Raw genomic sequence first — 15,273 nt, forward strand, 5'->3', positions numbered from 1 at the left:
GGTATTGATTCAGCCCAAGACCCATTTGGATTTTTGGAGATGGATTTGGATCTTGGATCCATATCTAAATTCATGCCCACGAATTTTCAGTTCTTCGAGGTACTACCCGCTCAGGTTAAGGGTCAAACCTGAATTTTCTGCGGAAGATCATCAATTTTAAAAGTTGATTTAGTCTCGGCAATTAGGCGCCCAAGATCATCCTTTTTCCAAGCTTTAGGAAATCCCCTTTCTTCCTTTCGCAAACCCCTCTCGGATTTGTTCGTCCAAACTCCGAAGGTCTCATCATGGTTTCTTCATTCAAGGATTCTGTACGGTCGTCCTCTTCAGGTTAAGGGTTAAGCTTAAACCTCGCTCCACGAGGTATCTTCCGTTAAGGTTTGGGTTAAACTTGAGTCTCGTTCGGACTAGGTTCCTCGTTTCGACGAGGTAGTTCTCTCAGTGCCATCATGGTTGTTCCCGTCGTGGAATTCATACTCTTCACATACTTTAAATTGAAGTTAATTAATGTTAAGAAGTTTACCAAATTAATATGGCAACTTTTGGAAGCGTTTGGACATTTATTTATTATTTAATAAATAATTAATTGATTAATTAATTTTAATTAATTCCAAAATTTAATTTTTATGGTTGTTTAGGACTCCTTGATAGAGTCTTTATATATGCTTAAAAAGACTTAAGAAGGTTTTAGAAAGTCTATTTAAAATGAAACTTTGAAAAGTCAACTTAAAAAGGAATTTCAAAATTTTTGGAAGTCTAGGGTGTGAGAGTCCCAAAAAGGGAAACCCTCTATCTCGAGTCCATCTAGAAGGGGCTGGAGAGGGGGGGCATCACTCCCTAGAAGAAACCTATATATACTTAAAAAAAAGATAAAGAGAAGGAGAAAAGGGAGAAAGAGGGAGAGAGAGAGAGGAAAAAGAGAGGAAAAGAGGGAAGAAAGGAAGAAGAAGAGGGCTTTCTTCTTCAATCATCCGACATTTCCACCATCCGTTCTTAATTCTTTTTAAATCTACGGTCAATGTACAAGTCTTTTCTTGTTTCAAATGAGAAAAAGGGCATGGATTTGATTTCCATGCAAGATTTTAGTAAATATTCATGGGAAAAGAGTAAATCTAGATATTTAGTCTAATATGGGTTTTATGCTTCTCATTTTTAGAATTTATTTTGGCGAAAACACATATAATCGTGTTAGTATTCGAGAATCCCTAAATCAAGGCAGATTTACCATGTTTATAACATGCGCGAATCTGGCCCAAATTTAGGGCACGTGAAATCTTAAATGTAAAAAAAAGTAGATGTATGTATTCTTGTAATTGGAGTTGTTTGTAGATGCATGCCTAATCTGAAAATCTGTAAAAGCATGGTTGTTTATTATGAATCATGCATGACTGAATGGGTATACGTATATCATGTGTACATGGGCTATGAAATCCTGGTTACACATGCAGTCTGTAAAACCTGAAAAAAAAACTTGGATTCGGGTCAGATCCAGACCCGGACCCAACCTGAGGCCACCGCCTCCATCGTGCCTTCTAAAGACAGCGAGGCAGGGGAGGGGTTTTAAATAGAAACCCCCTTTCCCCTCTGCTCTCCCGTTCTCTCTCTCCCCCGGACCCCCCCTCGCTCTCTCACCCTCTCGTCCCTGACTTTGTCTCTCTCGTTTCTGCTCGCCGGAGACCCCCCGACAACCCACCGCCACCAGCAACCTCCAGGTACGCACACTTTTTCTCTTCTTCTTCTTCTTCTTCTTCTTCTTCTTCTTCTTCTTCTCCTTTTCCTTTTCCTTTTCCTTCCGTCTCTCTCTCCCTCACTTATTCGTTTGCGCAGTATCAGTAAAAAAGGATTGAAAACCAATATTAATCATTACCTGACTAAACCTATCATACTAAGCTTTTTGTGTTTGTTTAAGACCATAAAGAGCCTTTTCTAATCAAAGAACTTTACCCTTGGGAATACTAATACTGGGTGAGGCTTTCATGTACACTTCTTCAACTAACTTACCATTTAAAAATGCATTTTTGACATCCATCTGAAATATGGGCAAGTTTCTAATGGAAGACAAAGCAATTAAGGTTCTAACGGTGGTCGAGCAACTGGGCAAAGGTTTCTTTATAATTGATGTCATATTCTTGGGCATAGCCTTTGGCCACCAATCGGGCTTTATATCTTTCAAGAGTTTCATCACTCTTGGTTTTAACTTTGTAGACCCATCGTCAGCCTATAGGTTTCTTAGCTAGAGGAAGATCTTGAATAGTCCAAGTAGAAGCCTTTTCGAGTGCATCTAACTCAGTTTTCATGGCTTCTACCCATTCCAGATGATTTTTGGCTTGAGAATAGGATGATGGTTCCTCATATGAGTGTATTAATGCAATAACTGCCCTATATGTTGGTGAAAAGGATCCGTATGACACAAATTTTCTAGGAGGCCTCGAAACTCGGGATGACCGTCTGGTGGATACTTCGGAATATTTTTCTAGTGCACATGGAAGATTTGACTCTCTTCACCTAGAGTATTGTAAACTAACATCCCTATGGCCTTCATTATTGTCATTGTGCTCGAGATCAATAGTACTTTGATCATTGTCAAAGTCACATTCAATATGACATTCAATAGGTTTTGAGGTCAAATCTATTAGGAAGGAATATTCTGTAAAATCCACGTGAAAAAAAATCTAATTAGTTGGACCCAAGTCGGATCCGGATCTAGACCCGACCCGGATCCAAGAAAGCATTGGGGAAGGGGCACCGCCCTGCGTCCTTAAATGGTTACGCAGGGGGAGGGTTAGGCGGCAAGCCCCCTCCCCCATCTGTCAATCTCCCTCGCCTCCCACCTCTCTCTCTCTCTCTCTTTGTTGCCGGCGACCACCGTCGACCCTCTCCTTCTCCTCTCTGCCCTCGCGCTACGGCGAACTCGGCCGATTTCCCCCCACCGATGCCGCCTCGAGTTCCCCTTGTCGGGGCCCTCGCCGGCGACCTCCCCTTCTCCCTCCCATTTGTCCTCTTCCCTCTCGTCTACCGTTCGGTTTCCAACCACTGGCGACGACAACCCCGCTCTCTCTCTCTCTCTCTCTCTCTCTCTCTCTCTCTCTCTCTCTCTCTCTCTCTTCTTCATTTTCTTCCCCATCTACGACAGAGGGGAGGGCGTCAAGCCCCTTTCCCTCTCTCGCTCGGGGTACGGGTGACAGTGAAGGGGCTCGGTCCCTCCTCGTTTTCCTTTCTATCCAACGGGCAAGGCTGGGCTCGGCCTGACGGCCATACCCCCCGCCCCCCCTGCCCTGTCTTCTTCTTCTTCGCCGGCAGGCGGGACCTGTCGGCTCGGAGGGGGCTTCGCCCCTTGCCACGGTGCTTCCCCCAGCAAGCAGAGGTGATGACCCTGCCGTCTGTAGCTTTTTCGGCAGAGGCAAAGCGCCCGCCCCTCTCTGTTTTCTCGACAGGCTGGGAGTTTTTAGCTAATGTCTCAAATAACCCCCACGTTTCGTCTTCATTCTTCAACATAAACATACCACCACATGACGAATCTATCATCTGTTTGTTCCTCTCGGAAAGACCATCATAAAAGCTTTGAACTATCTGCCACCTAGGCACCTGATGATGTGGGCATTTCCTAAGCAGGTCCTTCATACATTCCCATGTCTCGTGAAATTGCTCACCATCCATCTCCGAAAAGCTAGTGATGACTCGCCTAAATTGGTTTGTGCGACCAATGGAAAAATACTTCCTAAGTAATTCCTGCTGCAATTGAATTCATGTCTCGATTTGCCCCGGGTTCAAGGTCTTGAACCAATACTTCGTCTTATCCTTCAGAGAGAACGGAAAGAGTGTCAGCTTCATAGCATCATCTCCTTTGTGCACTTTTCTTTATGTTGCTGCCACGCTTTATGTGCCCAGGCTTTTAATTTATGTCTTTACTTTTTTCTACACTTTCCTTTCTATTGCCCCGCGCTTTATGCGCCATGGCTTTTACTTTCCGTTTTTAAATTTCTGCACTTTTCTTTCTGTTGCCTCACGTTTTATGCGCCATAGCTTTTACTTTCTGCTTTTAAATTTCTGCACTTTCCTTTCTGTTGCCCCGCGCTTTATGCGCCATGGTTATTTACTTTACACTTTTAATTTTGGTACTTTTCATTCTGTTGTCGTCGCGCTTTATGCAGTCAGGCTTTGTTTACTCTCTTGCTTATATTTACGCTCATGTCTTTAATTATTGCTTTACTTCTTGCTTTATTTGTATAATTGCTACTACATCCTTATGTTGTCTACTTTTGGGCTTTGCCGTATAAGATGCAAAGTTTTGCCTCTTACGATTGCTTCGAGGGCAAAACTTCGCAAGGTGCGAGTACATGTGTATCGATGATCACTCTTTAAGATAAAGATGCGAAATCGAGCACCGATGCTCTGATCTCGAGAAAACATATTCTATCGGGACTTTGGATTTTCTCTAAAATGCTTACATGATTGGACTAGTTTTGGGTGCTTTTGAGTAGCCCTTGGCTACCATCGTAGTCGCATCCTTTGATAGTGACGTTGTGTGGTACTACGATGAGTAGTGCGAGAGGTTGATGAATGTCATGGCATGCAATGAGCACAATGGTTGAATTTCACTAAATTGTGACTATGTGTCTTCACAGGTAAGATGTTCAAGTAGGTCTAATAGACCAGAGCACGTAGAAGGGTCGGCGGTTAAGAAACTCCCGTCATGCCTGTTCGACACGGTTCATCAAGAGAGATAATGGATAGTACAAAAACTCTGATGTACAGGCCATTAATGGCTATTTCAGGCAAATGACTCGGCTTCCGCAGTCATCGGAGTTAGGAGAAAGGGGCTACCATAATTATCCCAAATGGTAGTCGTCTGGCACTTCTGCAGAAGTTGGATGCATCCATAGGCCTTTTATGCCTTTGGGGAGTTACTCTCTTGGTCCTTGACCGTCCCCTTAGGAGCAGACTCAGTCAGTCATTCGGGGTAGTATAAAATACATAGCATAATAGATCCCCGGATTGATGGCGGTTGTTTCTACGTTTTGTGCCTTGTGCATACCTACAATGGCCAGCTAATAATCAGAACGAAATATAATCTGCTCACACTACAGTTAGACTTGCACTTTGGTGATGTTACGATAATTCATTGCTCTTGATCTTGGTTACCTACTTTACCTTACTACTTGTGATAGTTAATGGCATACATGATTAGTTTTGTTATAACCGCTTATAGTTAGCTTTGTTATAACTGCATGGTTAGCCTTGATATAACTGCTCATGATTAGTTTTGTTATAATTGTTTATAGTTAGCTTTGTTATAATTGCATGGTTAGCCTTAATATAATTGCTCATGATTAGTTTTGTTATAACTGCTTATAGTTAGCTTTGTTATAACGGCATGGTTAGCCTTGATATAACTGCTTATGGTCAGTTATGTTATAACTGCATGGTTAGCTTTGATATAACTGCTTATGGTTAGTTCTGTTATAACGGCTTGTGGCTAGTTACTTGCTCTCTGCCTGTGGAATCAAATTATTATGGCCTGCATAGTTATGAGTATGCTTTATATTAGTTGTTGTTCTTTCTGGTCTTTTTGCGTACTTACCAGTTTTTTGCAAAACTGACTCATTTTATGGGTGCAGGTGATGAGTAGGTTCTCCATACAGCCGGTGGCACGATACAACATGGATTGAGGCCTCACGCTTCTTTCTGGCATCCTGGCTGCTTGTTTTGGGTTTTGGGCTTTTGCTCTGAGGGAAAGAAAACCCCCAGCATTGTACAGACTGAAATGTTTATCAGTAAAATCTACCTTTTGCTCACTCATTGTTTCGTTACAAACATTTTTGCTGGATTTATATGCTAACACGCTCAGAAGTATCAACTTGTTTTCTTTTTAAAAAGAGAATTTGCTTCCGCCAAACTTTAGTTTTAAAAACTTTGAATTTCGAAAGGATTTCATTAATTTTTTTTTCGTAAGTACAAGTTGAAATTTTTGGGCGTTACACTAAACCCTAAGCCCTAAACCCTAAGCCCTAAGTCTTAAGTCCTAAACCCTAAGCCCTAAACCCTAAGCTCAAAACCCTAAGCCCTAAACCATATCCCGAAAGCCGCCCTAAACCCTAAGCATAAGCCCTAAGTCCTAAACCCTAAACCCTAACCCCTAAGATCTAAGCCTTAAGCCCTAAACCCTAAAACCTAAACCCTAAGCCCCAAACCCTAAGCCCTAAACCCTAAGCTCTAAACCCTAAGCCCTAAACCATATCCCGAAAGCCGCCCTAAACCCTAAGCTTAAGCCCTAAGTCCTAAACCCTAAGCCCTAAACCCTAACCCCTAAGATCTAAGCCTTAAGCCCTAAACCCTAAAACCTAAACCCTAAGCCCCAAACCCTAAGCCCTAAACCCTAAATGCAACGCCTCGGATTTCCAAAACAAAGCTAAGTTAAAATTTTCATGAATTTCTTTTTTTTTCTTTGTAGTGAAACTTAGAAAAGCTTTTAGCAGTAGAATCAGACAATAATGAGTCATTAATTTTTAAAAACTTCGGGCAAGTCACAGGTATGTGACTAAGCTCTCATTGACCACCAAAGTGTTCCATTTATCAAAACCATTTGTTTATTATAAACATCACTGCTTGGAAAAAGCAGTATTTGGTTTAATAAAGGAAGCAGTACAAACCTGTCTAAAGAAACCCTGGAACTCAATGCCGCCTTGCTCTGCATATCGCAACGCAGGTCCAACACCTGAAATCCCCATTAAACGGGGTCAGAACTACTGATGGTCTGGTAAGCAAGCAATCATCCACGCATCCATTCAATTCAAGTAAATGCATTGATCGCTCAGGGTCATAGCTCACAACAACGACGCTCAAGTTTTCATGACTTAGCGTATATCGCAGGAGCCTCCACAGGGCTATGAGTTGAACACTTCGCTAAGTCTTCATGACTTAGTGTAAGCCTCTTAAAGGTTGTGATTGGCATATCCCGCCCAAGTCTGCACGACTTAGCGTAAGCCTCTTCAGGGCTGTGATTTGAATATTCGCTTAAGTCTCCACGACTTAGCATTGACCTCCTCCACGTCTCAGTTGGATATCAAAGCTCAAGTCTTCATACTTGGCACATCTATATCCCATGAATCTGATTTTTTTTGGATTTGGTTCTATTTAGGTCCTACTTAAATCTTGATTTGATTCAAGTCTTGCTCCATTTTTTGTTTTGGGTATGGGTTTGGATCTTGGATCTGGATCCAAATCAAGCCCAATGTTTTTCTAACTTTAAATTGAATATAAAGCTTTATTTTGGGTTTAAATAAGGTTAGGGAGCCTTTAGGGTTAATTTAGTTATTTTTTGAAGTTTTTAGATATTTTTAATTAATTAATATTTAATAATTAATGAATTAAATAATATCAATTCCGAATTTTTATTTTAGGACTGAGAGAGACTCCTTAAAAGAGCCCTCACACTTACTTAAAAAGAGTTTTAAGAGTTTTACAAAGTTAGAAAAACTACTAAATGTGAAAAAGTCAACATCTGGTAGTATTTAGAAAAATTAGGAAACTAAGAGAAGGAGAGTTCCACCTTTTGGGAACTCTCTTAGAGAGAGCTGGAGAAAAGGGGGGGGGGGGGGGGGGGGGGGTGGATGTCACCCCCTCTCCCATTCTTTACTTAGATAAAAGAGAGAAAGAGAGAGAGAGAACCGAGGAAAAAGGGAAAGAGAGAGAGAGAGAAAGGAGAGGAGAGGAAGAGGGTTCCTCTTCTCCAACAGCACCTTTTCCACCATTGATTTTCTCTATTTTTTTTATTCTTATCAAAGGTATGGGTTCTTCTTTTGACATAAGTGAGAAATCTAATACGATTTGATTCTCATGTTATACCATGATAAAAAATCATGGTGAAATAGTGGATCTATGTGATAACTCTATGATATACGAAATAGTATCTATGGATCCCTTTTCATGCATGTGTTTTTTGACTCTTTTACTTATTTCTGTGTTAAAATAGAATTTCTAAGTATTGCATATGCATCCGTTTAATGCCTTGTTCTTGTGGGAATCGAGTTCTATGGGTGAATCATGTCATGGACTGAATAAATGCGCCAAACTATATGTTGAAATCATGGTATATGCATGCTATTTTTCAGAAAAAAAAAACGTGTAACGATGTGCTTGCTGAAAACATTAAATACATTTGTGCATCATTGAAAAAGCATCTTCAATATACTTATTGTTCATATGGTAGTCTGAATATGCATAGGTTTGGATTTGTGTTGTAAGCACATATGAACGTGACCCTTGCAAGTTAAAAAAAAAAAATTGTATCTAATCTTTGTTTTCAGCTATGTCAGAGGGGTTGCCTAGTCCTGACAGCATGCACACAGGCCCATCGGCTGGAACTGTGCATGCGCTGTCAGGCCCAGCCTATGGATTCAGCTGGGGTGGCTCAGCTAACCCGGGCTGGCAGGGACTGGCCGGACTCAGTCCAGCCCTTGGGCCAGACTGGGACAGGCCTGGCAGCCCATTGCCAGGTCCGGCCAGAGTCTGCCCAGACCAGGCCCAGCCGACCAGGTCGGCTGGGTGTAAGCTGTCAATATATATATATATATATATATATATATATATATATATATATATATATATATATATATATATATATATATATATTAAAATAAATATTTTTTTGTGTTAGGTGTGGGGCCTGCGAGGTCTGGCCAAGCTGGTCTGACCTGCCCCAGCGTGTACCAGTCTTGCCCGGCCTGGTCTGCCAGGCCTGGCTGAAGCTTTGGACCCAGCCAAGTGGTGCTCGGCTGGGCAGCAGGGTGTAAAAAATAAAAACAAATGTATATATATACCTGGGTGCTGGATCCTTGTTTTACAAAATTTTTATCATGTGTTGTGTACATGTTTACAGTTAAGTATACACTTGATAACAATGTGCATTTTGGTGTGTATGCTTATTTCAAAAAAAAAAAAAGGAAACAGTTCATTGACAAGTGTATGCCCACTTAAAAAAATTATGCTTTGATATGAATATGTGTCGGCAATGTAAGTATACAGATGACATGAATCAATGCATTGACTGAAATCATATAATGGACATGAATGTGAATCAAATGGAAGCATACGTTGATAATATGCAATTAACATACTTATGCACAATGAATGAAAGCATGCCATTGAATTAAGTATGTGCATTACATGAAAACTTGCACGTGTTACTATCATGTGAACTAAACATAAACAAGCTTTAATTATTCTTGGTTCATGAGCATGGTTGAAATTTTCCTATATGAACGTGCATCTAGAAGATGTGTGATTTATTTCATATATGGCATGTTGTTATGGTTTTTGCTTAGGGTGCATCGATGATCGTGATGAATCATCATGGGCTTGGTAGGCCCTAAGTTTTGGCTTGCTCTTTCTTTATGCATCGCAAAGATCACATTTACTTTTATTGCAGTATATCGCACTGTTCTACGTGTTTTCACGGGCGGAAAACCCGTGATGGTTCTCATCAGGGTAGATGCGAGTTTTTGTTTTTGATTTTACATATTGAATTGTAAAACTTAATAATGACTTTTAAATAAAAAGATAATGAATAAGAACACTGTAATACATGAACTGAGATCTTTCATCAAAAGAATGAGCATCTTAAAGGTTTAGTTTTGGGAGACCATGAGGATACAAAAACTTTGTGTGCTTTACTTTGACCTCTGAACCCGATATTCACGTGTGTTGTAGATGTTCTACGTGTTTCTACGGGTCTAATTTTGTGCGAAAAATATGTGTTGTAGATGTCGTATTCACGTAGAGGTGCTTTATCTTTCATTGGTGCTCCCGCGAACTGGCAGGAGCAGAGCAATTTCATGATGGAAGTCATCCACACCCTTACCGAGACCATGACGGCTCAGGCGACGGAGACAGCACAGGCGGTGCAGGCAGCGCAGGCTATGCAGGCTGAGGCTGCGCAGGCGACGCAGGCTGTGCAGGCGACACAGGCTGCGGAGGTGGCACAAGCTACGCAGGCAGTTGTGTGTGACCCTCCTGTTGTAACGACCCCAATCCATACTCTTTGAAAATGCGGAATATTTTTTTTTCAATACAGCGGAAACCAGTCATACCATAGGGCTAAGCATTACAGAACATTACAGATGGAGCAAGACCAAAACATTTTTTTCATTTCAATATCAATGAAAATTAAGATCAGAGTTCTCACACTATCCTTGGAACAATAAATCCAAAAATCTCGATCGAAGCCTCATCCCGCAGTCGCTCCTAAATCCAACTCTTCATCTGAAAATTTATAGGAATTAGACTACAACTGTCTAAGTAGGAATTTCTGTAATTTTTCTTGCAGATATATCATGTATCAAGTATATGGTGTGGGTGCCGAATGTGATTTTCAACACATACAAGAATAAGTAAAGAACTACGCTACAACAGTCATCAATTTGTCAGAAGCAATCTGGCAAGTATCATCAATAGCAATCATTTAAATATCCCATAACCACGAATTCATACAATGATTCAGAGGAATGCAATTATGACAATTACATAATTCAGGTAAGCGTTCTTACAATATGATGCATCCATTATGCCATAAATCAATACCATGAATTACAGTTCAAGTAGAACAGGGCATTTAACATGCACTAGAAATTAAATATCATGTATTCACCAAATAGATAACAATTAAGAGAGCAGATAACATATGCATGATCTAATGCATAGCAGGAAAATGCATGATACCATTTTCAATGCGTGAATTCCTTTATTATTTTACCTTTAAGTTTTTTTTTTCCTTTCCATATGCATGCCCTATTAAATGCACGCAACTTTAAGTTCCGCTTTTTAATTATCGTTGCCCGCGGATACACTGAACGGGTACAATCCCCGAGGTTAAGTAGGTTCACAGGATAGCTTAGCACACAATTTGTATTTTATTACTGGGTTCCAACATAGCCATCGACTGATATCAGGAAACAGCATCATCAATCGGAACATTAGACCTTCACATCTAATGTCGGGGACACAAGGGATACCTCACGCCCACATGTGCCACTTCCTTGGTACCATAAACAACAACTGTGTCAAACACACAACTCTCGAGTAAAGTGGCGGACTCTCCCTAAAACCGTACCCAGGAGAAAGAACCTCAATATCGGGTTCAGGGGACAAAATTATAGCACACAGAGTTTTTGTATCTTCATAGTCTCCCCAAGACCGGATCTCTAAGATTCTCATACTCTAGATGAGATATCCCAGAACGTATATTACACTGTTCTTATCCATTATCTTTTTATTAAGAGCCAATTATTGAGTTTTGCAATTCCACATGCAAAAACAAGGAAAAAGTTCGCATCTACCCCTACGAGAACCCTTACGAGACTCCAGCCCGTGGAAACACATTGAACAGTGCAATATAGAACAATAATATAAAATATGATTTTTGTTATGCATTTAAACAATTAACTAAAAAGTGAACCAAAACTCAAGGTTCTCCAGGCCTGCGATGATTCATTTAGACCATCGATGCATCATATACAAAAATCATAACTTGCAATTTATGCAATGAGGCCAGCATGCCTCCAAATACACATCCATCCAAACCAATTTAACAATGTACGTGAGTTACTGTAATCATATGCATGTGTTCACCATCCATGTGCAAGTGCTTTCATGTAACCACTTAACACACATACATTCGTCCAAAATTCATAAGTACATGCGAGCATTTATGCATGATTTTACATGCCAAACACACATCGATTTCATATATGCACATGTACTGGAAACCAATTCATAGATGCACGATAATCAAACATGTCTCATAAATGTAGGTACATGAAACTTTTCATGTATTCACATCCACACACATGAACATCATCCGGATATAGAAATTAAATGTTCGGAGCTGCACACATTCATATCGTGTATGCACCTGTACAAAAGCAATAACATATTAACAAAAAAATCAAATATTCTCACGTGTTACCAACTCTACAACACAACCATTGATGCCCTGGTACCTTTAAACCAGTCAGGCATACATCATTTAAGTTTAAGTTTTCTTGACATACCCAATTTCCATTGTCCACAAACCATCGGACTCAAGTACCCCCATTGGTGCTTATGTGTTAGGTAAAAACCCAAATGGTTCACTTGAAATCATACCATATAATCTCAATGGTGTTATAACTGGTTCATACCAATATCAATTTTATGCACAACACACCAAATAAATTCAATGGAAGTTTAATCTGTCTCTAAACCAACTGTTGTTGATCAGTAAGTAATATATTGCAGCCCAATCAATGCTAACAATAACAGTAGATGTTGTTGAGCAGTTTATGATACATTGCAGCCTATTCATCAGGTTGATCTGACGCAATAAGAATGAATGCATACACAAACAACTAAACATGCATAGTGATTCCATTACAATTCCAAAATCAACTTCTCAGGGGAAACCCAAATCCAGTGTCTACCGAACACCCTAAAGTTTCAGACCTTGATCATTCATGTGATTACCAAGAAATTATTCTTAAAGTATTCATGCTTTAATGATATACAACTCTGTAAGACAGTACATGATCACACGAAATCAGACTTGATGTCATTTAATAAACCAGCATAGGAACAGATTTGATATAGTCAGCACACAGACATATAGTCATTATAATAATAAAAACCCTGGTTTGATGACAGAACACATCTCATAGAAATCAAATTTGTTTACAGTTCAAAGAACAAAGTATTAGGTAATCGGATTGGATGAGAATCAACAAAATAATTATCAAACAATAATCACACAAACAACTTTACACTAAGGAAAACATATGCCATTTATAATCCCACAAAATCAGAATCTATCTGTAATCCTCCTAACAATTTATATTGTGCAATGCACATAAATGTAACATGCAAAAAATCAGGTTTTATGTAAACTGACAACCCTGGCATGTATCTAAGTATCTATTCAGATTTACCAGGATAGGGAAATTAATACTCATGAATAATAAGTGTAGGTATATATATAGCTTTTGAACTCGGATTTCTATTTCTTCCCCACCTATATTCATGCTTAAATTAGTTTATCCATAATACTCCTCATATGAATTGAAAAAGAAACCCCTTGCCATAATCGAATACAAAAAAAGAATTGGAACAGCATGGATATACAATGAGAACACAACATTTCCTACCCTCTCTAATGTAAAGATCAACCGATTAACCCCATATTCCCTAGCTGGATTTAGTCTTTCTACTCGAGCAACTGATATCCCCAAATCAATTGATTTGGGGTTTTTCGAACCATCCACCATATGCTCGACCCATTATCAACCAGGTAAGAAATCCATCCATGGATCTCAAGCTCGGCTGACATGATTACAGGAAAACCCAATTTCACGGACAAGGGTTTTCCGGCAGCCACGAAACCCCCATCCAAAACCGCCGACTTTACAAAAGAAATCGGTTTTCTTGCTCGACCGACCCAACATATACCGATAACAATCAATACCAACAACTAAAAGCACAAAAAACTACCTGCTCCTGGCGATTGGAGGAGAAGGTGGTTGATGTTGCTGCAAAAAGAAGGTCGTCGGCGATTCTGGTGGCAGGCGATGACGGCAGCAGGTGGCCGGGAGGCTTGCCGATGGCGGAGCTCTTGCCGGCGTGTGCAAGAATAATAGAGAGGGAGGCGAGCGTTAGAGGAGTGAAACAGAGAGGGTAAGATCAAGAAGGGCGAGGTCTTCTCCTCCTTTTAACAAGAGGTGACCTCTGGAGGTTACGCTCTCCTCCGCAACAAACTTGAAAGAAGAGTGCCCTAAGCATGATTCTTTAACCCTATTCATTTTAGTGCAACCGGGTCCGGGTCTGAACCCCGCGATGCTGGATCCACCTTCAGCGTGGATCTGGGGTGGCTCTTTAATGTTGGATCCACGATGAACGTGGATCCGGGATCCGGACGCGGTTTAGACTTCGGATCCACGATTTCTTGTGAAATGGATCCATTGGTCTTCGCAAGGTGGATCCGCAGGTCGGATCCAAATGGATCCAACTTACGGATCCTCTCATAGTTTACTTTAAATTTATTTGTTTTTTACTTCATGTGAGCAAATCTGGATCCAAATAAATCATTACGGATCCAATATCAATACTAACCTGAATATTGAGGATCCAAATAGAATTTCTGAGATCCACCTACGGATAACAATAAAAAAATTAGCTTTAGTTTATTTACCTGCTAGAATTCACAGGTATTACACCTGTTGAGGTTATTCCGAACGTAGGAGGCGTCTCCTTCGAGAGGTTCCTGAAATTGGACCCGCAGACTTTTGCGGGCAAGGCGAGGCAGCAGAGGGCTGGGTCGAGGAGATGGAGCGGACGTCTGACGTCCTACCTTTCCCCAAGGACAGGAAGACACCATTTGGCACATATCGTCTGAAGGATGATGCCAAGAAGTGGTGGGACACCCTGCGAAAGGTGAAGTTCGCCGACATTGACGAGATTCCACGAAAAGTTTTCAGAGAGGAGTTTCTGGACGCATACTTTCCCTCTTACGCCGAGGACTAGATGCAGCAGAAGTTCCTTGACTTGACTCAGGGGACCATGAGTCTGGTGGACTACACCACTAGATTCTGGAACCTCGAAAGGTACTGCTCGAGCCTCTTCAAGAATGAGAAGGCGAGAGCGATGAAGTATGTATGCAGGTTAAAGGACGAACTGCGGAATCGTGTGCTAATGAGCCGGCCTACTACCTTGACCCATGTGATAGAGTCGGTCACAGTCTTGACAGAGGATTGGGAAAGGTCCAGGACCACATCCACAGTCCTGATAGAGGACTGGGAAATGTCCAGGACCACATTTCACAAGGGGGGTGGCAACGGAGATGGTTCTTCGGGCGGGACGAGAAAGAACCCATCTGCAGGCGGGAAAGTGCATGGCGGCAAGAAGCAGCGGACCCGTGATGGGCGACAGCAGGGCACGTAGCAGGGTCGACCCCAGCAGCAGAGGCAGTAGGGAAAGGCCCTGCCAGTATGTCGTAAGTGCGGCAAGAGCCATCCACTAGGCTTTTGCCCGATGTTCAAGGGGGTATGCTATTAGTGAAAGCAATCAGGGCACATCGCTCCATTTTGTCCGAACAAGCCAGTGGCTCAGGGAGGACAACGGTAGTAGCAACCACCGCAGCAGCAGCAACAGAGGCCTCAGCAGCAACAAGGTCAGTGCAGGACCAATGGGCGAGTCTACGTGGCTACAGCAGCTACTCAGAGCGATCAGACTGACTTGATCGAAGGTATCTTCTTA

General features: G+C 41.2%; 1 protein-coding gene across 9 annotated transcripts in view; it reads right to left on the reverse strand.

The window, feature by feature from the left end:
• Positions 1-15,273, reverse strand: part of LOC149829927 (putative pre-mRNA-splicing factor ATP-dependent RNA helicase DEAH4) — a 149,827-nt gene that overhangs the window by 78,522 nt on the left and 56,032 nt on the right. The window lies entirely within an intron of this gene.

Source organism: Nuphar pumila, chromosome 8 (genome assembly GCF_984573655.1).
Source record: "Nuphar pumila chromosome 8, dmNupPumi1.hap1.1, whole genome shotgun sequence".
Classification (NCBI taxonomy): domain Eukaryota; kingdom Viridiplantae; phylum Streptophyta; class Magnoliopsida; order Nymphaeales; family Nymphaeaceae; genus Nuphar; species Nuphar pumila.